The sequence below is a fragment of the Polyodon spathula genome, chromosome 12 (assembly GCF_017654505.1).
Source record: "Polyodon spathula isolate WHYD16114869_AA chromosome 12, ASM1765450v1, whole genome shotgun sequence".
Classification (NCBI taxonomy): domain Eukaryota; kingdom Metazoa; phylum Chordata; class Actinopteri; order Acipenseriformes; family Polyodontidae; genus Polyodon; species Polyodon spathula.
In genome coordinates this window covers 6369959-6396565 of record NC_054545.1, presented here as the reverse complement: position 1 = coordinate 6396565, position 26607 = coordinate 6369959, and the positions used below count along the sequence as shown (strand labels likewise).

The following is a 26607-nucleotide window of genomic DNA, read 5'->3' as shown; positions in this document are numbered from 1 at the left end:
CACATTCTGCTTGTATCCTGTGAATGCAATATCTGGAATTTAAAATCGGAATGCATGAACAAAGAAAAATTGTGGAAATATTTTGAAAGTCAATTACAATTTTGTGTACGTTTTCATTTTTGTTAATGATAAATTAAGTTACTAATTTTGTCTATGCTCTTTCTAGACACTGCAGGTTTAATCGCTAATTGTTAACTGGGAATGAATACATTTGCATATTAATTAGCTCCCAATTTACATTTTTAATTTGCTGCCTTCAAAGGGTGTGAGATAAAAGGTTGTGTTATTTTAAATAATTTATGCTTTATTGCTGAATAGATGCTGAAAGGAAATGTGCAGCTGACTTTAACCCCTGAGAGGTTTTACGGTATAAAGCCCTCCAAAAAGTATTTAAAAAATACTAATTCAATGAAAAAAAAAAAAAAAAAAAACTTGATGTGAAACAGTTCTTAACACAAAACCATAATATAAACAGCTCTAGCAGGTCTCCAGGATTTACAATGAGAAGAACAGAAATGCACCAGAGATGCTTTTGTTGAAGTCAAGTGCAGGAGAAGCATTTCCATGACTGTGAAAAGGAGTTATTTCTTTTCATCACTTATGATGACACGCTGATAAATTTGGCTACAGCAAAGCGCTATTAAAAAAAAAAAAAAAAAAAAAAAAAAAAAAAACATTAAGAAAATAAAGTGACTTTTTAAAACAACTGTTTCTTCAGTGTGTCTAAATATATTACTAGTTGGGTGGCAGTCATGCGATGATTACAATGGTGGGGGGTTGTGTCTCACTGCCAGAGAAGTTCAAAAACCAATTTACAGAAGGACATTTTCTGACATACTTTAAAATTTGATAAAGATGAGGACCATTTTACTTAATGTTTCAATATGTTGCATATTAGCATAGATATTAATGAGCCGTGGAATCCAGACCTCCTGTGTGTGTCGTCCTTAAATCACTGTGTCAACCATTAATTCATGTTAAGTGCAGCAAAATGTTTTTTTTTTTTTTTTTTTTTTTTTTTTTTAAGGCTAATCTACCCTTAAAGAGTGAAGGAAACAGTAACAGCATGATATTTAAAAAGGACAAAATAAAGGTCACTAACCCTAGCATTACATTTGAATTCTGTCACTGCTATCATTATACTGCTTTTAAAAAGGATAAAAACTTAAGAAAAATGCTTATACCAGTCAGAATAAAGGACATGCATGTATCCGTTAGTAATTGATTGCAGTGAATTGTGGTGGGGGTGTTTCTTTAAAAAGCATTTTTTGTTTTGTATGACTTTTTTTTCATTTTCATTTTGCATTGCAGACCATCACAGATTTGCACAGTAGGGTCAGATGTCTAGATCTGAAAGGTAATTACTAGCTTTGTGTATTTATTTTTTTTGTACATCCTTATTTTCTAAACATTTTCTTCATGCCTCTGGGAATGGTTTATCTTACACAAAGAGAAGTGAGCAAGGGAAGACAATCAAATTGCTGTTTAAAATTGTTGTTGCAATTGATACTTTCCTAACTACAGTAAATTTTTTATTTATTTATTTATTTGTAAATTATTACTTTAAATTGGTGAGCTACCCCATCCAGCAATAACAGTATCAATTTACTAGTAAATGAATGCCACTTTTGGGTATGAACATGTACCTTTGTTATACACCATAAGAGTGGGGCCTCATGACACAAAGTGGGATTATAGTATTGGTTGTGATACTAGTATCCTTATAGTATAACAAGAAACATCTTGAAGTAATAAAAAGACAAGTTTAGTTTCAGTGAATATAAATGCTGATTTAGATATTTGTCAAATTAAATCTGTATTTAATAAACACCCTACAGTGTTAATATATTTGTTATAATAACAGAAAACCACATGGTGTGAAGAAAGCTCTCTCTCAGACAATAATACCCCCTCCACTGCTGTCTTCTGTTTCGTCATTGTAGATAACTTAACATTTGTTAAAATAGATCAAATTAAAAAGGAAACACTTGAAAAATGGCTCTGGTAAACATAAATAAAAGGAAATAACTTTTTTATTTTCCAAAATGAAAGATGCATATTTCCATGGAGATGCTGACAAAAATAATAGCTTCGATGGAGCTTAGGTGAATGTTTTTGCAGCATTCTTTTCTAGACACTTGCTAACGTTGAGTTGCAAACATTTTTTTTTATGCATTGTGCTTGCAACATGTTGTTGACACAGATACTGTATGAACTGTAATGCATTTTGGATGGACAGTACAAGTCAAAAAGTGCACATGTCGTTCATTTTTAATTTTTTACATAGCAACCTGTTTTAATAATATGGGTGGATTTTTATACCACCTCCCTAAGACAGACCTGATCTACTGAGGACCTTTCTTTGATGTATGTGTACTGTACTTATTGATGATAATAAGGGGGTCAATCTTTTAAAGGGGGAGAAAGATCAGAGGGATTAGGGGGGCACTTAAAGTTTATGATTTCTTATTAATTTGGATTGACAAATGTCCTCAATATCTCAAGGAGAAAGTTTGTGTTTATATTTTAATATAACTCGCTTGTTTTACTTCTTGCTTCTTGGTCACGCGTTGATGACATCTGACTTTAAGTCTCTGTACATTATCTATAAAAGGCAGAAGGGATTAGAAAATGAGATTTTCAGATCCCCTTATGTGGCACAGTTAAGTGATTATTGTAAAAAATCATTTTATAAATGATATGCCAATGATGAATAAATTATTATCTTCCAACATGCAGCTCGGAGCAGTCTGGTTCACACACAAGCAATGAAGATAAGAGTTTACAAGGAGAAAGGGTCCTTTGAATATCTTCATAGTAAAGATGGACTACTGTGTCCATCAAAGTGTTTCTTTAGGCTTTGTTTAAAAGTCATCTGTTTCAGAGTTATCAGCAGCTTTTTTGAATTATCCCTTTTTGGGGGGAGGGGGTTGGTTGGTGGTTGGTGGGGGGAGTAGTTTTATAACAATCTTTAGCATGACCTGCAGATAACTAACATGACCTGCAGATAACTAGATCAAACCAAAACACACTCCATCTCTTCTGTAAAGTTTCAGAAAGGTATTTAAAAAGTCAGACTGTTTACATTTAAGGACCATTATCCATACTGTCCAATCTCATATAACTCTGGCTAAGATCAGCAATTGTCTGATGGTGCAGCAAACAATTGTAATTGTGCAAAGTTGAATTGCTTTTCAGGTGAACGGTTAGATTACCAAGCATGTGAATCTCTTGAAAAATGACTGAAACTGTTACAGTACGAGTTTATCAATCTGCAGGAGGCTGAATTGAATGAAAATGTTAGTATGCAAAAAGAACTGTGCGTTAGCAGAGGCATCTTAAAAAAAAAAAAAAAAAAAAAAGGTTGGACTGCTAGTGATTTCTGGATTGAATAAACAGACATTCTTGGGCCCATTCTAAAAGTGATTACTACAAGTAATTCAATCTTTTGTGCAAGAGGAACAGAAAGTCATCTTTTAAATTTCAAATTACTGACCTTGAATCTCACAATAGAACATACAGTATTCCTAAAACCCATGCAATAGCCGAAATCTAAACCAAGACTCTTTGATTAACCAATCCCTTCTCCCCACCACATAGAAGTTTGATTTAGGAACACCTAATTATGTTTCGATATTTACTCTTTTTTTCAGGGGGCCTCTGCTTTGTTTGATATGATTTCTTATTATGAATCAGCGACACATCCTGCAATAAAGAATTGCGGCCTTGGGCTGGCGGTCTTTATCTCACCTGATACAACAGGTAACATCGCATGTGTTCATGGAAATGCTACATTTATTTGAGGGTCATGAATTTAATCAGGAGTGGTACTATCTGCTTCTGTTAATAAATTCAGTAATTCATTTTGGTCTTGCTTTATTTACTGGTCACTTTTTTGTTTATACTCTCTTTACTTACTAACATGTTAACAAATCTGTTTAACTGTTTGTTAAGGGTCATTAAAAGGTACTATTGTCTTGAGAATGATGCATATCCCTTCCAATTTAACCAGGAGAGATGCTGTCTTAGAGCAGCTGCTGTACCCTTGTAAAGAATTTCAATGTGTGTTTTTCAGAGCAGTTGCCTGTGGAGACTGGATGCATGTAACATACCTGTCCTGGAGTATCCTGCACAGGCCATGTCACAAGCCTTGAAGGCCAGTAGGCTGGCTGTACTGCACTTTGAAAAAACATGTCTGAGTGGTAGGCCTCTCTTTACACTAGGTGAGTTTATTTTCCAAGTATATGGGAATGACTGAGAGACCTCCCCTGTAATTACACCTGGTTATGCATGCTTTCTATTTTATGTAATGTGAAAGCATGCAGTTTTTTATTCCTTTTATAATGTTCCTTTATATCCTTATTTGCCTTTCCAGCATGTTGCAGTTTCTTTCTATGATAAACATTTCATTATTTGAAGCTGTGCTGACTGTTTTATTTCCAATCTGAGCTTCTTGCAGGTAATTTGCCTACTCATTCACTGTGTCTTCTTTCAGTGGAAACCAGAGGGGCTGATTGTTGTGATCGACTATCTGAGCTTGATTGCAGGACTAACCACGCTTTGCAGTTGACTGAATCAATCGCAGAGATCAATCCACTTGGTTCCAACTGTGAATGATGACAATGTTGGCATTCTGCGTGCAACTGTAATCATTTGGTTGCTGCTTTCAGTGGCTGCCCTACAAACCCACTACTGGCCTTTCAGCTAAAACAAAGGAATGCCAGCACTAATCAAATTGTGTCCTAAAACTCTTTTTAACATCTAATACAATGGCCTCAGCTTTCAGATTAAAAATTATTTTGTCACAAGCGTTTTTTTTTTCACCTAGATTGCTCACTTTAGACTACATTTTGTATTTATTTAGTTGTTGTTCATTAAGAGGTAAGGCTAGGCATGACCTGAAATTACCCTGCTATTCTGTCTTGACAGTCGTGTCAGTTGTTTTTAAATTGTCCAATGAGGACTAGGTTGAAACCCGTAACTTATTTCACTTGTGATTGATGTTTCTTTTGCTATATACATTGCATTGTTTGACATTTACAGAGGATCTTTAAAGAGCAATTCTGTAAGCCTACATGCATGCAAAAATAAGTCAAAGGATATTAGCATTTATTTTAAAGCAGGTACTGTAGATATTAAGCATTTTTTTGGATTAACTTTTCAAATACACATCTGTTTAACTTGGTTTAAGGATTATACAGTAATTAATGGTGCACTTTCTGTGCCAATTTTAGTATAAATCTTTCTGTTGATTGCATGCTTCTAGTTTCTCCTCTGAAGTTGAACACAGCCCTGCAGGAGCTTTACCTGGCAGACAATGATCTCAACAGCTTTCAGGACTCAATGCAGCTTGGCGACCTTCTCAAATACAACCATAGTCTTAGAGTGCTGGACTTAAGCAACAACCTAATATCAGACACAGGTAAAGTGTTATTAAACTAGGCAGGATTGGATGGGCAATAGAACATGCCTAAATGGACATTCAGTTACTGTACACTGTGTAGTTCTAGTATTACTTTCGTGGGTGTTTTAGGTACTATGTCATTTTTTTTTTTAAACTGTACAATATGTTCAGTATCTCTTAAGATGAAATCATCCTCATTCCAGTCTTCCTAATATAACATGGCGAATGTATGATAAAGTCAGTCAGTATCAAGGGCATTGCTTTCATTGATCTTAAGTACAAAACCTTCTGTTGTAGGACTTGAAGATATATGTGAAGGTTTAAAGGTACAGAAGACTGGTCTTAGAAGACTAGTGCTGTGGAACAACCTACTAACCTTCAAAGGCATGACCCATCTGGCACGTACTCTGGTGAGTAGGACATGTAACAGGTTCCAACTGTGTGTAGAATCCTTAAAGGTAGACAGGCCACAGGCACAAACATATACTGTAACATTTCTGAATAGGGATCAGCTCTGTAGATAATACAAAAAGTGATAAACAAGTGTGCCCTAATTTAATTTGGTAGGGTGTCATAATGGAAAGAGAAAAGGTTGGTCTGACCCTTTTTGTGACCCTTTATCTATAAAAAGAAGATGCTTCCGTGCTCTTTGCAGACAGAGGTGGTGTGTCATCCAAAATACTGCAGGGTGCATATGCAAATTCATTGCCTGGTCGTAATGGTGTTGGGGTTATTTTGACTTCTGTTAACATTACTGGCTTTCATTTTGTTGTAAGAGATTAGGTTCTGTGTTTAGCGTCAGTGGAACCTAGTACAGCTTCTCAGTGACATGCACCAAAGGGGTGTTAGTTACGGTCTTGTCTTTCTCAGAAAGAGTTTGTGGTGCATGAGGTCAAAATCTAATTCTACATGAAAACTATTTTTTAAATTATGTGCAATGCATATAGCTATTGATTGCTGTGATATTTTGCTCAGAAAACAAATATTTGTTGACTTTTTAAATGACCTAAAACACAGTTTTGTTGTTGTTGCATCACTGGAAGTTTTTCGTTTTGCATGTGATATTAAATCTCACACCAAACGCCATAACAGATGTACTGTACACTGCTAGCTGTCAGGGAAAAAAAACCTGAAAACAATGGGCATACCAAAAATAGCATGACTTTTCCTTGCAGGATAGCTCTTATATGAAGTCCCTAATAATATCCATTCTTCTTCAAATGCACTGATTGTCAGAATAAACTACACCTTCTGTCATTTGAATGGCGATTGAAAATCAAAAAGACACACATTAAGGGCCCGTTTTCTTTCATCCTGAATATACACATTCAAGGCTGATCTATCCAGGCTGAAAATAAAGCAGACTTGTTCCATTTCAGTGCCACCGAATGCGAACAGTTTGATTAAATAATAGATATGTGTTTGGGAGGTTTTCTCTTGTAGTCTGTGATTAAGAAGGATAACTAGACATCCTTGCAACTGTAATGATCATAATTAGAGCAGTGGCTGGTAGTGTCGAATATGACACTGGAAAGGCTGTTATTAACCTTTCGCTTTTTTTTTTTTTTTTGGTACTTTTTTAAAAAGAGAAACCATGCCCAGGAATAAAACACTATGCAATGACACAGATTCATTAAATCGCCAATTTACCTGCCAGTTTATGTCCTTGGAGATTGGGATTGCAATGCCTTGTTTTCATTGGTGCGATATTCCTGGGTTATTATTAGTGGCATTTTAAAGGGATACTGCAACACTTTTCCAACTCAAACCACCATTACTGTCTGATATGCTGTAAAATATGCAGCAGTGGTAGCAGGAAAAACATTGACTATGTAGGTCAGGCGAAGTCTTCATTATATAATTATTTTCTGTTAACACGTTGCAAGCACTGAGATGAACATCGTGATTTATTTCTTTATTTTATCATTACTGTACAGGGAAGAACTTGTTCTGCCAAAAACCTTGAATAGTTAGTTCTATGCATACTGTATATAGATCCCTATTGTATTTAATAGCCACTGTTGCTCATTTATATTAGGGGTTTTCACTCGTATTTGTAACCATACTCATAATTGGAAACCAATGCTCGTATGGATACTTGTACTCGGGTGTGGTTACCATAAGTACCGTGAAATCTATTTTTGGATCAGAATTTCACTCAGAAAGTGACCATACAGTGTTTTAATGTTTATTTAACAAATCCTAATATGTTGTTTTAATTGAGTAAAAAAATAAAATATTATTTTTCAATATTAGGCTAATGCTTCTTGTTGAATCTGCAATGTCAAAAATGTTTTCTCCCGGTTCGAGTCCAGGCTATTCCATTGCTGACCGTGGATGGGAATTCTCGTGCGGGGGTTCTCGTTGAGGGGGTTAGGTCGGCCAGGGTGTCCTCGGCACTAGCGACCCCTATAGTCTGGCTGGCACCTGCGAGCTTGCCTGTAAGCTGCCCGAAGCTGCATTGTCCCCCAACGCTGTAGCTCCGAGGTGGCTGCATGGTAAGTCTGCAGTGTGAAAAGAAGTGGTCGGCTGATGGCACATGTTTCGGAGGACAGCATGTGTTGGTTTTCGCTGCTCCCGAGTCAGCGCAGGGATAGTAGCTGTGAGCCAAGCTTAAAAAAAATATTGGATATTCTAAATTTGGAGAAAAAAAATAAATTATAATTGGTGACTACTAAATTTAAAAAAAAAATTAAAAAAAAAAAATTAAGAAGTGTTTTCTCAAAAACTTATTTTGAAAAGTGATATTCAATTCATCTTTGATGAAAAATGGAATAAGTAAAATACAATTCATCACCCTTTAAACAGTGCACACAACTTGTAAAAATAAAAATAAATAAATAAATAAACCACATGGAAAATATCTTTACCAAAAAACAGACACATACTTTTGCTTAGTGTAAATAGTTAAAGATATAGCTACTAAGAGATTTACGGCACAACTCAATTATAAATGTAGAATATAGTTAGTATTATACTACTTAATGTAGCCCCAGATGAGAAGTTTGCAAGTGAACAGTCATTAGCACAAGATTAGATGATGTCAATGTGCAGTTCACTTTGATGGGATCATAAGGGGTCTTGATTATTAAGAAACAGGTGACTACAGATAACTAGAAATACCACCACGACGACCTTAAATTATAATGTGAATCCTTTAAAAAAAAAAAAAAAAAAAAAAAAAAATCAAATATATTCACTAATTTGTCTTTCTCTGTAATTATGAGCATGGATTTAAAGCCTGGCAATGTCCCAGAATGTTCTGTGGTTAATTTATGTAGAGAAGCATGCATATTAAGTTGTCCATAATGTTCTTTCTGAATCTCAGAGCAGGTCTGTTAAAAAGAACACAGAAAAGAGAACAACATATATATATATATATATATATATATATATATATATATATATATATATATATATATATATATATATATAGTGATTGTGATGTGTGTCCCACTATTATGCAGAATTGAGCTTCAAAAGCTACAGAGTGACTTTCATTATGCAGGTTGTAGCTATTACAATAATGTTTATGTCTTGTTACCATTCACAAAAAAAGTGAATCTGTTTAACAAGCAATAGGTCCCTAAGCAGTTTTAACAAATTTGATTTGGTGACCAAATAGTACGACAGAAAGATGAAGCTCAAAACTGTGTAGTCTATTTTGTACTGTGACTGTACCATATGGTAAATAGGGAGAACATCTTCACATTTCCATAGTTGTGTTTATTACGCTGGCTCATTGGTGTAGTCCTAAATCTGAAAGTACTTGAATTGCTGTACAAATTCACACTGTATTTGTGTGCTGAACTTCTAGTAACACGTATAATAGGTCATGCATTTATCTAATTTCTGCAAGCACTTGTCTTTCTCCACCTTGTCATCGGCTACCAGACAGCGCTGCACAATAAAACAAAAAAAATGTCGACGCAATTGAGGCAGCAGAAAAATGATTTGGAAAAATAGGCCGTGTACCGTTAACCCTCATTAATACAATTCCAGTAAACAAAATGATGTAGTTTGTTTTGTTACTGAAAAAATGTTTTTGAAACCCTTAGAACGAGAGAAGTAACCTTTTGCTAATCAGCTGAGTCCTGGTGTCATTAGCGTCACCATGGCAAATGGTGCAGCCAACCCAAGGCATAACAATGAATGGTACAAAAACTTTGTCTTTGTTCTTGTACTTGGGTACTTTTTAAAGTACTTGATCTGTGACTGGTTCCGACTCAGTGCCTTTGTCACATCGGCTTTGGGAGAGTTCAGTGTGTTACTATCCTAAATTAAAACCAGACCTATTTTTATCTCATTGTGATTCTTTTTATTTTAGCCTTCTGTGGCAAACCTTGAGACATTGAACCTGGGCCAAAATATACTTCAAAACAAAGGGATTCAGAGGCTTAAAGATGCTCTGATAGCCAACAGATCACTTCTACAGCTGGGACTGGCCTCAACCAAAATAACTTGTGAAGGTAATAACCTGATGGCAGCTATGAAAGATACAACATTGACTTTATACAAAGAGCCCTGAATAACATTTAGATTCCTGGGGTGGATATGATTACTGTCTGTCTAACCATAGTTTGTGGTAAACGATTACACAATTTAAAAGTACCATATATTTTTCCATTGCTGTACAGAAAGTGATAGTGTATCTGTTGGTCCTAGTCTTGTAGATAAACACAGGTCTTCATATCACAACTCTTTTTTCAATTGCATTCGTTCAGTTACTTTGATTTTCTATAGAAATCATTTTAAAATTCTATTTAAAAAAGAATTTAGCAAAAAAAAAAAGTTAAAAGGAAAAAAAAGATGTGTGTGCCCTATTCACAAATTCAACAAAGTCTGTTTTGTTGAATAAAATACAATTTAATATCCATAAAACTGTTCTATGCTGCATCCTATAGCTCTATCAAGTTGCAAATATTACAAATTAACCATTCCCTGATCAGAGTGGACTTAGACAAAAATGTGAAGAGAAGGTAAGCAAATAAGATACACTGTTCAAAGGGATATAATCTCAACCAAGGCACTTCTAGTTTTCCTATCTCTCGCACACATAGACACATTTTAAAATAAGACTTAGCTAAGGCTTATTAGGGAGTATCAACCATCATAAACCCCTGTAAAAACAATTGTTAAAATGATTATAGCAAATTGATCAGTAGTGTCCCGCAGCATGTCCATAGGTTACACACCGCGACAACAGCTCATCTATTTTTGTGTGCTTTGCGATTATTACTAGGTTACAAACACAATATTCTGATGCAGTCAGCCCACTTATGAGAACATTCAAAAACATTTCTTATGTTACACCACCCTTACCATTTTCTTCTCTCATGAACTGAGCAGTCATGATCGTGGCTGTTTTAAGCATGGGGTAGAGTACAATAATATATTGAAAATCAGATAATTCTGTTGACATCATTGGCAACCCTTGACTCTCTGGACTCTGGAGCAATCTGACATTTTGTGAGTTGCTCATATGAACAATCTTTAAAACCTTGCATAGAACAACTGAAAAAGAACCTGTCACTAATTTTATCAATATCTTAATTGGACACTAAAAGAAATAGTGAGAAATGTGTTTATACCGACTTCAGTTAGCCTATGATTAATCTTGAGTTATAATTTATAGTACTGTACGTTAAGTGATACAAGAAGTAATGTGATATATTCATCACACAGTGATGTTGCAGTCCTAAATGAACAGTACACAAAAAGGTTTCCTTGTATATCTTTAAAACAGCCCTGCTGCACTGAATACAGTAGATACCCAAGACTATTATTATCTCCCTTCATTAGCTTCAGCAAAGAATCTCTAATGAGGGAAAACACTGTGTTGGTATTCAGTTTACTTGTGTTAGACCCTTTCCTATTTGTCCTTCAAAAGTAAATTCTCAATTAAGACCATTTATATGACTGCCTCTTTATACGGAGACGTCTTGCATCGTTGAAGTTACGTATAATAATATATATATATTATATATATATATATATAGATAAATATATATATATATATCTATATATTGATGATCTTGCTTGACAGTTTCTTCTTAAAACTATTTCATTTGCTCAAATACATATTGGTGCATTCATTCTAAGACATTTATTAATATGTAAACTGGGTAGTCCTGTGTCTTGCAGTCTTTCTGTAAGCATTGTTCTGGTTGGAGAAGTAGAAGGTTCGTAAATGCAGCCCTGTGTAGTATAATAAATATTTCCTTTTCATTAAGTAGAAAAGGGAAACTAAGCTCTCCGTGAGTTTTTTTTTTTTTTTTTTTTTTAAAGTCAGGGTGTTTACTAAGCCCCTTTCACACTGGCATGCTCTACCCACGTCAAGACCCGGTGTCATGCAGGTCGGGTGTACGATTTCACACTGCTTTTGATAAAGCAGGGTTGACCTGGGTGGCAGACTCAAGTGCACAATACGGGTATCAATGCCCCGGAAGCAGCTTGTTACTGGTGCTTCCATCCAAGCTTCCCTGGATTGAACCGTTGGCCCAAATATTGATTAGAGCAAACGCTTCTACATCCCTGCTGCAATCTGGTTCATGCTGTGTCTTAGTCAACAAAAATATGGCTGAACAGAATAAGCAGAAACATTCCTTGCAGAACTGAAACCTTCACGGAGGCGTGGCTGTTTTTTTATTGAGTTGGCTTATGAACGGCTGTCAAGCATTTTCACTTGCTCAGTCCAGGTCATAGCGTGTCAACCCACGTCTTGAGGTGGGCCGATGGGACCCGGGTTAACCCTGGTACAACCCAGGTACGTGGTTTCACACTATGCAGGATTGTGACCTGGGTAGCTAGGACCCGGGTCCGGACACGGGTAGGAGTGCCAGTGTGAAAGGGGCTTTAGATAGGCCATCTATTAGGGACACATTATAAGAAAGTAGGAAACGAGTTGCTTTGTGAATATGTTATATTTGTTTTGTCACTTCATGTCACTATTTGAAACTTTGATGAAGAATGAGTATGAACAGATACTGTAAAGATCCTGGCATTGTTAGATAGGTAATTCAGAGAAAGTTAACAGTATTAGCTCTGACAAATCAGTAAATCTGATTATGGATCTCATACTCACAGGATCTTGTATAATATTTATCAAGTCGTAGAAGTTTACAGGTCCTCAGTCTTATAAGATTTTTTATTAGCATGACAGTATTCTCAAAAGTCTTCTTTTGCTTTATATCTTTAGTCTTTTTCTCTTTTCCAAACTAGTTTCAGCTCAGCTCAATTAATCCAGTTTTCTTGCTACACTTCAGCAATAGTGCCCATCAGAGAAGGTGCTCTACCATGTGGTAGTGGACCGTGACTGGAGTTATGCGTCCCAAGCCGAAGGCGAGGGAGCTAGTGAAAGTCAAGATCAATTAACACACGGTAGAGCCTTCATCGAGAGGGCACTATCTCTATTAGAAAAAAAAAATCATTATTTTCTTTTAAAAAATCACTTTAAACCCAAGATTCTTCGAGTACCCTACTGTTGAGAAAGATTTTAGTTTTAAGTTTGATTCACAGTTCATGCTATGATGTTCCAGCGGGCATCTACTGTCTGATAGAAGCCAGCTAAGCTGAAAGCTGATTGGCTGATGGTACTGAATCGTTTTCCAATATAAGTGTACTTCCTCCTGTGTTAGAGGTATCAGTGTCCCATTGTAGCCTTGCATTCAAGTTGTAAGGTAAACATAGGAAACTCTGGGATCAAGTGGGTCCTGTAACACATTAAGTCACTAGGGAAACTGAAACTGCAAAACACTAGGGGAGAACTGTGCATATAATTATCATGCAAATCAGATGTGATTAAATGTATGTTAAAACCTTGAAACAACACAGTAAGAATAGAACCCAGAAAGTAGTATTTTAGTTGCCTTCAATGAAACCGAGCCTGGCTGCAATCTTGATAAATGAAAAAATAAACAAATCTAGTTGCCAGCTGTGTAATTTACTGCAGCGCTCATTTACATATTAAAGCATTAATTAGCCCCTCTGAGCGCCTGTGCACGGATAGTATAATCATCGGACATGTAGTCACTCGGGACGGCTCCCTGGTGCAGTCCTGGGGGAAGCTGAACAGTGCTGCTCTGGGCTCTGGGTGGTGTTACTGACCATGTGGAGCGTGTTTGTAGGCTATGTTTCCCAACTCACAGGGGATGTAGTAGTGCGTTGCTCAGTTTTTAGCTTTTCCAGTCTCTTTGATGTGTCACATTTGATCTGTCTCCTTGTCAGTTTAAACGCTACACTTTTCCTACTGTTTCAGTCAGAGGTAATGACCTACAGCTTTATATTAATAAAAGGGGAAGAAGGAGAAAGAAATGTGCCATGTAACCTTGCTGCTGACTGTAGAGGTAACTCTCAAGAATTGATTAGATCATTTTATATGATATGCTGTTACTGTTGTAAGTAAGGATAAGGGATGTCCCTGTTATTATTTTGGACATGTTTCCTTCTCATGCTCACATATTCTCTAACAAATACAAGCTGCCTCTTTGTTAAAAGTAGGCTTCGATCACAATGGCAATGACAGCAGAATTGATAGACTTTCATAAGGGCTTTTGTTGGTGCCCTATTGGATGGTGCTTTCATATTTAATCCTGGACAAACGATTAATTCTGTGCTGACTCTATAAACCGTTCTGGAGTACAAACCTCCCTACAGATCTGAACCCTGACTACCCTGAAGGATTTATCTGCAGTATTCATGCTATCATTCAGAACAATTAAAACATTTGCAGATTAATCACGATGAATCAGTGCCAACATGGCTGACTATGGTGGCCCTGAACTCTATTGACAGTGTTATGGCAGGTGTTTATATTGGTCCTAATAACAGCCTGTTGCTGAAGGAAACATTTTTCAGCTTTAATTTAACAAGTATTTATATTGGGATTTTTGTCCAATAAGACATTGTCTTCTCCTTTGGTTGATAACATCTGTTTTTATACGCTGTGTATAAGCTGTTTTTGTTTTTGCTTTATATTATACCCAATGCTACAGTGTTAGAGGAGGGTACTACACTTGTTAAAAGAATACAGACTGGTACTGGTGCATTATGTTATCAGAAAAGCATGTGTCATTTTCCACAAAGGTGTGATTGACCTTGCCAGCAACATTAATATATGAGCTTTCTGCTTTTTAAAAGGTGGCACGTTTAATTGTAATAAACAAATTCCTTGTTAATAACTCTTTAATTACAAATGAATAGATTAAACTAAAGTGTGACCAATATGGCAACTGCAAAAATATATTGGTAGATTTTTAGTTCTGACATAGCAAGTGTTTGCTGTGCTAACTGAGCTTACAATTCCCAGTAGTAAATGACATGTGATAATACATTGCCGTAAATTATCGCTATCATATTTCAGCAGAAGGGTATTACAGTGTTAGGTCTGTGTTTTGTTGGCGATATTCACCTCTGAACGGGACTGCGCTCAAGCATTCTGAAGCTGAGTTACTTTTCAGAGTAACTCCAGCTGGAGTGAAGGGGCTGCAGAGGATGTGCCCTGCTGTGTTGAGTATTGCAGCCTCTGTCCCTGTCATGCTGTCCCTGCCTGCACAGGCACCATGGAGAGGAGCTAATTGGATTTGTTGTCACCTCCAGTAGCTGCCAGGAGCTGGCGTCTGCTTCGGTTAGAGATGAAGACATCACCACGACAGGACCCCAGGAACGGATCAGCTGGTATCCTGGGTACGGCTAATAAAGTCATGTTTGTTTTAATGTCCAAGTGGACCGGCTCAGACCAGCTGTTTACCTTTCTTTAGAGCTAGGTTGCAATTAAAGGGGACACAGCATCTAAATTCAAGACGTCGAAGAAGTCCATAGCGACGATAATATTCTACTATAACGTTTGTCTTGTTTAAGTCTTAGTACGTTTTGCATATCATCAGCATTATCATATAAAACGTGGTACATGACATTATGTTCCAGGAACTATAGTGTTTTCTTAAATTAAACATAAAGAGCCAGCTGGCATGACCTACTGTACTTTCCTGTCTCATATTTGTGTGCTGTTACCCTGACGGTCTCTTAAAGGTAAAAGACTACTGTAGTAGTGAGTAGTTACCTAGCACAGGACAACTCCCTTACCAGCTGCCTACACTTAAACCAATCCTACTGTTCATCTATATCCATCATTACAATGTTTCCTTCGCTACAGTGTATATAAGCCTAGTGTTTTCATGGTTCTATACACATGTTAGATTTGATTAAAGCAATGTATTAAAAAGCTTGAATTGTGTACTAAGTGTACCAGTAAAATCAGAAATTTCTTGCCTCATACCCTCCATTTCTAGCATACGTTCTCCCTGCTCTTAAAGGTCTTTATTCCCCCCCCTTTTCACCTTAAAAGCATTTTAAAGACAGTAATTAGGTATGTATAACTCCACTTTTAAACTGAAATATAGGGGTAAAAACATTCAAAGTATAGTTATGGCATTCACTACATTAGAATTATCTGCAAAATAAACAGTAAATGTTACTTTGCGGTCAGATATGTAATTGCAGAGTATCCACAGTGTTCCTAACGTTTAACAAAAGATAAATAAAACATTTGGTTACAAAACTTTGAAACACTTAAAGACCTTGAAGGTTGTATTGTTTCCAGGCCCATATTAATCAATATTGATTAAACATCTTAATAAAACATGTCTGGCCAAGTAGACAGAAAAGGAAATGCTTTTAAAGCAATCTAGCTTTCATTTTGTGGCGCAATGTCTGATTAATTGGTAAGGAGGTTGAGACAGAAGCACACCTTGTCATTTAAATGGATGATATCTCACCTGAAGCGTTAACTTTGAGGCCATATGAGTCACAACCGTAATGTAACTGTAGACCAGAATTAGTACTATCACTCATACAACCGAGGCCCAACTGGACAGATGAATTCCATCATTTACATTGTTGAGGTGGAGGGGAGTTGTGGGTATTTGATGAGCCACCTTTGATTTTACAAATCAAAAATCAAAGATTCATGAGAATTTAACCACCTCACTCGTGCCCGTGTCGACTATTTTAATAACCTAAACAGCTGTAGACACCATTTAATCCTAATAATCCCCCATTTATTTATTTATTTATTTATTTTAGGAAGTCATATCTTTTTCAAAATGTTTTCTTGTTAGGCTTCACTACTACCCCACATGAAAATCATATCTGTATTCAAGGTAGTCTACATACAGGCACGCAAAACTAAAGGTGTTGGCACCACCAACACCTGCGCTAGACAATCCCTGACAAGCCATGAGAAACTCCCAGTGTTGTCTAGTAAATTGTTTTTTTTTTAAGCAACACTACATATTTAAACAGACTATTGCATGCAATCCTGCGCTGTTTTGCCATGTTTTTCTTTTTTTTTTCACGTTCTTCTGAAATCTTATATCAGATATTGCGTCCCTTCACCACCAGGGTAACCACTTCTACCCAATACAAAACTGAACATTAGAGATAAACAAATCTCAGTATAAAGAGACAGAAATAAGAACTCGAAAACCAGAATGAATGCAAACATCAACCGAGGAAAGGAAGGAGAAAAGAAAAGAATATTAAAATGAGACTGTGAATGTATTCATGGATCTGTAGAGTGCTATGAATGGCTGTCAGGCTGACCTAGATTGTGCTGGTATTGGGTTTGGCAGCACTGACCACTGTTTGTTTTTATATTGCCCACAACATTCCGCTCTTCTTGAGAATAGCATGGTTTCTCATGCCAGCATTTTGGTTAGAGTGAAATTATTCAAAACATTAGTCTAATTCTGCAGTGCAGCGATTTGAAGAGAAAAAGTGGAATAACATATCAGTAATTGGGAAAATGTTGGTTCTGCAGGACTAGACATTCTATACTCAGGGGATCAATTACAGAAACACTCATTCAGCTCTTTCTATTCAAATGAACACCTGAAGAGTGGGGTCTCAGTGGTTTTAAAGGCTTGGGATATTACTAGATAAATGTTAGTCCAATGAAGAGCTCATCAACGGCAATTTTTATGCATTTAAGCTGACAGCAAAAATACAATTTTTTAAAAGTGTTTTATCCTTTTCCATTTTTATCTCACCCACTTAAGAAAATAAGTAAACTACTGTAAATTTGCGAACTGTGGCCTGTACTTTTATAATGAAGGTACCTGTGGGAAGGTTTGACTGAGTTACTCTAAAGAGATTGCAAAGGTTATTATTTAGCTATAAATGCTTTATATTACGGTCTTGAAGAATTGCTTTTTAGCAGGCATGGCAAGTCAAACTTGGTTCAAACATTTACGAATGCAAGATTTCACTTCTGGTCATGGATCACATCCAGTAATGTCTAAAAGTAATGTTTGTTGGAGTAATCAACCAACATCTCAAACCCTTAAATGTCATTAGACTTGCAACCAGACAATACAATAGAATAGAATACACATATGTAAATGATCTTTAAAAATGAAATGCATATACTGCTGTTTAAAGATGAATTACCTGATATAGTACTTGTTTTTAGATAGAAATAGATACATTTTTAATTCCTGTTGAAATACCTCTTAGTTTAAGATTTTTTTAAACCTTTTAAATGCTCTTTTATATTTTCTATACTGTGAAAAAGGTTCATTTGGATTAAACTAATAACGATTCTATAATGCCAGATTGTGGAGCAATCTTATTCCCTAAATTATTTAAGAGCAGTGAAAAGATAAACTGTTGTATATACAGAATAATGAAATGAATACAAGAAAGCACCTGGAAATATGCAAAAGATCATTTTTAAAATTAACTTTGACCACTGAGTCATCTTTTTTTTAAATCTCTTAAGTAGCTGCTAAATTGAAGGAAATTTCAAAGACTGCGAACATATGGGTAACAAGTGACTGTCTGTCCCCATAAATACATTTATAATACATATTTACTTCTGCTGAATGCCGTAAATAGAATCATTTTCAAGTGATTCACATTCTATGCATGCAAGTAGCTCATTTAATTTATTAGTTCTGTAAAGCCATATTTTAGTAGTGATATGGGTCTGTTTACAGCAGTAGCAGCAGCAGCCCAGAGTGGGAGCACTGGTTATGTTGGTTTGGCTTCTCGGATTCCAGGATCATTTCTAATCCTGCTTCCTGGTGAAAGTGTCTGTGTTGTTTACAGAAACTCTCTGGAGCAGGCTGGCTCACATCACACTGGACGGATGACATGGTGCATGTCAATGTTAAGAGCCTGCACCACCTCAGAGTACAATAACAACCAGAATGGCTTCTAGAACAAAATTACGAAAGAAGTGTTGCACATGCAAGCTGATCAAAACTAGACAGATTTTCAGTAACATATTATACTTGTGTAACTCAGCAAAAATTACCAATTTGATTTGATAATTTTGACTAATGCTGGTACAACACTAGAGTTGATAACAGATACGCCTGCTTCACAGAATGTTAGTATGAAACTATAGGTTTCCAGGCTGACTTGCAAAGATAATATGTCACAGAGGTTGACTAATTGTTGTTTCACCAGTACATTGGACTCTTGTGTTTGTTTCTCTGTTGAACTTGATCAAAGGGGAAATGATTCTTTGTCTACAGTATGTGTCCCTTGTAGAGGCCCTTAGATCTACAGTAGAGATTCCTGCAGGGAGAGCTGAGCACCTATAGTGACCAATGCTTGCCATCACTCATTCCCAAGCATCACTGTGAGATTGATAGGGTTGTTGTACACTTACAGATGGTACCCCCACGTCATCATCAAGTAATCTTCATACTGTGCATAGGGATGATAAAATAAAAATAGCCTTGCAACTGGAATGAATACACTTGTCTGAGCTTGACCAGTGTTGCTACCCATGTAAAAAAAAAAAAAAAAAAAAAAAAAAAAAAAAACACACACACACAGTTAACACCAAAGTGTTGTAAATCATCGGATAATCTGGGCTGTTAGTGTAGTTTAATAGTTTACATTTACCAATGATTTTGTAAAAAGCTAATTCAGTGCTATCCAATATTCTTGTCTCAGATTGTTGATTATGAAACAACCGTAGTTCACTAAAGTACTACTTTATAGCACAGGGAATTAAAAAAAAATAAATAAATAAATCAGCAGCTTTCTATAATTTGTTGCTTGTACCAATTTAATGCACTTGTACTGCAGTTGTTTTTCATATAGCTGGCAGTTCCCAATCGATGGGGGAGGGGTACTCACAATCTCAAACACAATCACAGTTCATGTGCTGCATTCTGCTGTTAGTCAAGTCCTCCTTGAGATGATAGGATATTACGATATTAAGGATAAAGAGTCCTCTGTGATCCATGATGGTTGTCCATTGTCTAGTGCCTTCACCTGCCAAGTTACAAAAGACACCAAGCAACTTTTCATTGGCTGTATGTACCAGTATAGAGACAATACTATCCTTACCATACTAACTAGCCAGACACTTTTCCCAAGATAACTAAATTGCATCACTACAAAAAAGCTGTGTACTGGGGTTTGGTCTTTTAATCCAGGCTTTTAAAGAGGGGTAGTCTGGTCTGGTGAAATGCACTACCCCAAAGAAGTATGTGTTCTTTGGCATGAATATCCATTAAGGCCCCATATACCAGGCTCAGATCAAGATGTACGATCAGTGGGAAGATGGAAGATGGTCCTTAGCCTACATTACTCACCCAAACACCTGATTTAACTAAGCAAGTAAAGTGCAAGGTTTAACAGCCTTTTGAACTGTTAATTCATATTAGAATGGCAGCACAATTAGAAGGAAAGCACTTCCCTCTATTCCCCAGTCTATCCTTATTTTCAAAATGCATGTATGCATTATTACTTAAGTATGGCATTTTTAGTTTTATATAGCATTAGTTGTAAGTGACCACTTATTTTTCAATGTGGAATGATCTATGCCTTGTCATTGTTATATCTTGCATGTATATGGTGCTTCCCACTGTAACCCTAAATGGTCAGAATCCCTTCCTTTACTGTTTGTGTCCTGGGGTTAAACATTCGTCTGTGGAAAATCAGATCGAATGTTTCCTGGTTTTAGACGTGTCATTTCTTTGTGTGATTGATATCCCTCTGGTAGTTCTACTTAATTAAGAGATGCGGACGATGAAAGATCTTATCCTGGATATCACACATGCTACAACTGCAGGTGTAGTCACGATAAATGGCAAGCTTTTTGTGCAAATTAGAGATATGCGTTAGTTTTGTTTACTTGAAGAGCAGAATGCTATAATGTAGAAGATTGGTTTGCAAGAAGCATGAGCCTAATGTAAAGCAAACTGTCCCATGTTAGCATACCAGGGTATTTCTTAAGTCCTTTGTCATACAGCAGAATAATAACAAAGGGAATTTTTTAAAATTATTTTAAACAAAAAAGCCCATGTAATGTCCTGCTCAAACATTTATTTTATTTATCTTTTTGTAAAAAGGCTTTAAATCATTTGTCAGAGTCTTAGCGGGTCATCGATCAGTCCTTATATCAGAAGTAAAACTTATGTTTGTGTCGCTGTAGATCTCAGAACGGGCCAGGTGTCTTAAACACGTTTTTGATAAGGATGTCGGGTACTTTGAAACATGTCCTAGAAACATGAAACCACATTCGAGAGTGTGTGTGTGTGGGGGGGGGGGGGGGGGGGGCGGGGGGGGCGGGGGGGGGGGGGGGGGAATATTTACAATTTAATTAATGTAATTTAATTATTGTAAGCCATAGTCAATGTTCACAAAATACATTCTTTATTTATGTGAAACTTTATATGAAGTATAACTAATAGAAACATAAGTTTAATGTCTTTTTTGTAATCTTATATTAAATTTTTCAAGTCGGGGCAGTATATTCAGTTGTTTTCGAGTGAAGGCGTTCCCATTCCAGCCTATAGGTGTCAAGGCATGTTAACAAAAAATACAAAATAATTTTATTACTATTTGAACCTTTATATGAAGACTAACTAATAGAAAACAATTTATTTAGAATATATATTTAATTTAATGTCAGAGCCCTGGGGTTATAATGTAACCCTGTTTCAAAGTTGGTAGTATATTCCGTAAACTCACTTTGCTGAATGGGTATTTATTGACTGATGTCATTGTTTGTGCTTTTATGTATGTATGTGTGTGTGTGTGTTATATATATATATATATATATATTATAATATTTGAAAAAAATATATAGATATAATTGATTATAATATAATCATTGAAAAAATTTTTTTCTTTGCAACATAATATAATTAAATTAAATTATTTAGATCCCCAACTTGAAAATATATATATATATATATATATATATATATATATATATATATATATATTATATATATATATATATATATATTTTTTTTTTTTTTTTTTAAATATTTAAAAATATGTCCATTGTATTTTTAACTAGGGGTTAATATTACCATTGTAATTAAACTGCATTTGAGAGGGAAATGCATAGATTTGAGAGGGAAATGCATTTGTTGAGGATTTTGTATAGCATATAGGATTTTAATTGCTGCATTGAAACTTGTATTTACCTCAACAATGTTATTTTGGTTTTGGTGTTTTGTACCTTTTGGGGCTTACCAAAATAATTGTATTGAAATAAATAATCTTTGCATTTTAATTCTTCATTGAATATATCTGGCTTTTGTTTTAATTTAAAAAGCAAATGGCCAGCCCCCAACACCTGCAAGTGAGCACAGCACCACAGGAGCGGTTACTTTCAGTGCTACTTTCCATCTGAATGCCCTGCATTTCCATAACAAGCATTAAAGCACCTTTTGCTATTAAACAAACAGCGAGAAAATGGTGTTTGTAAAATCCAATTTCCTGCAGTTTTTCTTGAACTATGGGGCCCCAATTGTCTTTGAAATGGATCTAAAGCACTGCATAAAAATGCAGTTTTCAGTAGTGTTCTAAATTACTTGCATGTATTCAGTACAGTTAATTGATGTATATAGTCCTGTTAAAACATCCTCCAAAGAAAAGGAAAAAAAAAAAAAAAAAAGCATAAAATAAATTCTGGTACTAAAACCTGTATTAATATGCTTAAAGAATAATAATAAAAAAAAAAAAAAACCTGCTTGTTTATACTTGTAACTGGCATATAAAATGTTTAGTAATTTACATATATTAGCATATAAAGTAATCGGCACAGATGCCAAGAAAATGTTGAAAAACAGATTAATTGTCATCCACCAGACACAGTGACATAGTTAAAAATGAGCCCCTTTTAAGAAGCCAATTATCAGAGAATTTCCAAAGTAGCCCGTTTCATTTTTGTTTTTCTTTTTTTATGTATATCATTTTTTTAGCCCCACATTCTGCTCCTATCCCCGAAAACCCACACCACCTGTCTGCTCACTCTCTGAGAGTTTTTTTTTTTTTTTTTTTAACTCATTTGAAAAAAAAAGAAATATACACTCATTACAATGACAGTTGAAAACACAAGACAGCTAAGAATGGTGAAGAAAGAGCAACACTGCTTTTACCGCATAAAGCTGGGCTGAAAATGTTCAGTAAGGGGCATGTAAGTGTTCAGCCTTCAAATATCAGAGAAAAACAAAACTAAAGACAGACCACATTTAAGTCACAAAAGGTATAGGTGTATCAAAATACAATCTAGCTTATATAAAGTGTGAAGTATCTATAAAAGCAGATTCAATTGTTTGGGTACCAAATTCCCAGGTATAATGAAGAGGTTATGGTTAATTTATTCTATAAGGTGTGCATTACAACAGTATTAATCATAACAACAATTGCAATTATGTACAATTTAAATATGTGTAACAGTCTTTATATTTCAGGGCATGCATTCCATCATTTTCATAATATATACGGCTACACTATTTTCAAGTCCTGCTACAGTGTATCACTCTAAAGAATGCTGTTAGAAAAATTATTGACACTTTTGTTTATTCAACCGTAACATATTGTATTACTATAAAATATATATTAAATTCAAAGAACAGTAATTAATGACATTCCATACATAATAGTGGCACATCAACATAAGTATTTCAAGATTATTAATGTTAGATTTAAGGTTTTAAAACAATATATTACTGCATATGAATTATGTTAGTTACAATGTAATTACATTTGAAATACTGACACTTTTTAAAATGTGTTATCACTGTGTAGAATTAGGATTCAAAGCCTTTACATGTCACACTGTATTATGGGTTAGTTTGAATGAGGTAACAGTTCTTTCCCCAGTAAAAATTGGATACTGCCTCCAATTATAAAACTGGGAATGTTCTTCTAACAAATGAGCTCTAGTTTTGTTGCCAAAGCTACTGCTAGGGAAAATGCCTTAAATAGCCATTGTGCATTGTGTATGATCATTTTTAATTAAATACAGTACAAAAACACAAATTAAAAAACGATGTTGGAGTATGAAATATCCACCACGCAAAATAATTCTGAAAGGTCGTAAACAGGGTAAATTTTACATGTACAGTAGCATTGAAATATTTAAAGGTTTACTACTGTCAAGCCAACAGACAACAGACGTCTGAATGCATACTGGTAAGATATTAAAAACATTTTTGAGGGAGGTCTTATGCATGAAAAACGTGTAAAGATGCAAAGTGAGCCATTGTTCCCAAACACATTGTACACTGATCTTTACAGACCAGATGAAAAATCAGAAAAAGTTTTCTTGTCAGACTCAGCTGGTTTTAGACCAGCGCTCTTATGCCAGTATGCAAAGTGTGTTATTTGTATTCATTAATGACTTTATAATATAAAGCCAGCGGGAACCTGGTTTCATCTCTATTAGTTTAGTAGCCTGGCAAACAAAGGGAGTCTGTGCCCATGGCATTCTGCCAGTGTAAGCCACAGCCATAAAGGCACTTGTCCATCTGTGTTGCCTTTACAATAGAAGTGCTTCTTCCTCTGTGGAGTGAAACATTTTACATTTCTTTAATACATATTCTCCCTACACAAAGACGATTGATCTCTGATAGTTAACATAGAGTATAGAGAAAGGTTAGGAAAGCAAACTCAAATGATAAAGCCCAGACTAAACATACCGACCTGTAAATTCCAGCACCATAATGGTTTCAGATCAGGAATAAGGAACAAAATCCAGGAAAGGGGAAAATTCTTCTTTGACACTTTTAGTTTTATCCAAAGCCCTAATTTGTAGTGTTGGTCATCTATTGTATATTTTCAAAGAAAGAAAATATTTGATCTTGTTGATGAAAGAAATACTTTACTGTCTTTGAGCAGTGCAATGTTTGAACTGAAAAGCCCAGATACCAGAAAAAGGACATCTGCAAATATGCAGTTAATTCATCTACCTTTTGTCATCCATTCCCTAGAACTGATGGACAGATGCACATACAAACACGAATTGACAGACAGCTAAACTATGTGAATTACATGAGAATCCAAGGAAAGGGAGATAACACGCTTAATTAGGACAAAAAGGACTATACAAAAAAAAAAAAAACACCTTCCATCTTAAATTAGCATTTGATTTTCTAATGAAACCAATTTCCATTCAGTGTAATTATGCTGAGCATTTACTCGTTTTTTTTTTTATTTCGGAAATGTACACTTGGGTGCCATTGTGTCACTGCAGAAAAGGAAAATGATTCCTGATGAATTCAAGTATTCTTTAGCTGATGAATAATATTGCTTCCTAACAGAATTAGCAAGATTTGCCTGATAAAATCATTTGAGAACGCTAGCTGATTTCTTAATGGCATCCATACTGCTTGTTTTTTTTGTTCCACATGCACGTCGGAATCCAAATCTGATGTAAAGTCATCAGAATTTGTGGGTGCATGCTTATCCACATGTCTTTTCAGCACATTTATATTTGTACTTTTTACTCAACACAAGACCTCATCCCTGTGCTAGGTGGCAGAGAAAGTGCATGTCATGAGAAGAGACAATAATGTACCGAGGGACAATTGTAGAACAAGAATACCTTCAATGTTGTGAGACATTGGTTCAATATTAGTAACGATTGGGATGTAACATCTCACACTCCTTAGTGTCCTGGAGAAAACAAAAAAGGGTAAACACAAACACATTTGGATAGCTCATGAGAAGTAAAACAGTTTGACAAATATAATAACTTTTAAAATAATATTATAAGATAATTGTGTGGGAATGCAAATGTGCTTTATAAAAAGAAGAGCATGAGGAAGACTTAGTTGTGCCACTTATTAGGGGCCATGTACAGAATGTCTACAGAACTCCTTTAAACTGGGTAAGGTTTGTACAGCATCCAAAAGAAAGGGTATTATAAACCAATGAACTCTGACACTACAGAAAAAACACATAGAGTACTCTCTGTGCAGAAGGCTCAGCCATGTCTCTACAGACACCCTCCAGCAGTCTTGGCACCATGTCTGGGTGCTGTCGGCACTCCACTGGTGGTGTAGTTCTTGGCTGTGAAAGTAGAGCGTGCCCTCTGTCACTCATGGGGAGCAGTCGTGTCCAACTGTCACTTCCTGACAGTTCCATAATCAATCTCTTTATTAACTGCTCTGCTGCAGACAGTAAGAGGGTAGAGAAGTGGGCAGCACGAGTGCCATGTTTCCATAAGACATGCAGGTTTCACTCTGTTTGGGTCGGAGGTTGACACTGTAGGAAAGAGCAGCTTCCAAGCAGGGCTGCGCTACATCAACACATCAGATTTCAGGGCTGGGCTTGGGTGTCTGATATTTTATAATAATACAAATATCTGGTTAGCTAATATGTTTTAAACCTTGGTGGCAGGTTTCAGAATACTTTATATATAATGTTAATACTGTATTCTTTTTTAACAGGATGAATTTCTGGTTGAAACCCAAAAAACTGCTCTGCAACAGATCTGGAAAAACTGCATGAGAAATGCTGCTGCAGCTAAACACAGGATGACATCAAGTTCTCATTCAGACCAGGGGTGAATGAAAAGATGGTGTGAGCCCTGTTTATTCCAGTAACTTTTTTCTCAGATACAACGTTTTCTCAGTGAAACTATACTCCAATGCTTATTTTACATCAGACACCCTCAATTGGTTATTAAACTCACTTCTCACTAAGCATTGACTTTACCCACAGTGGGCTTGCCACAGGCTTGCCTTTGAGTGCAACATGTGTTGTATTCACAAGGCACAATCCAGATTTACAAGTAATTATAAGGGTTAAATTAAATTAACACATTTTTAGCCTGCATAGCAGCTCAGCAAATTAACAGTCAGGTCCTAGGGGCCACAGAATGCTACAGATGCATTCCTCATCTCTGGGATTAGCTGTTATTATTGAGTAAAGTGAGCCTC

The 26607-nt window shown here is 35.8% G+C and overlaps 1 pseudogene; it reads left to right on the top strand.

Moving 5' to 3' along the window:
* Nucleotides 1–2573: 2573 nt before the first annotated feature.
* LOC121324316 lies at nucleotides 2574–15098 on the top strand (annotated as a pseudogene).
* Nucleotides 15099–26607: the final 11509 nt, after the last annotated feature.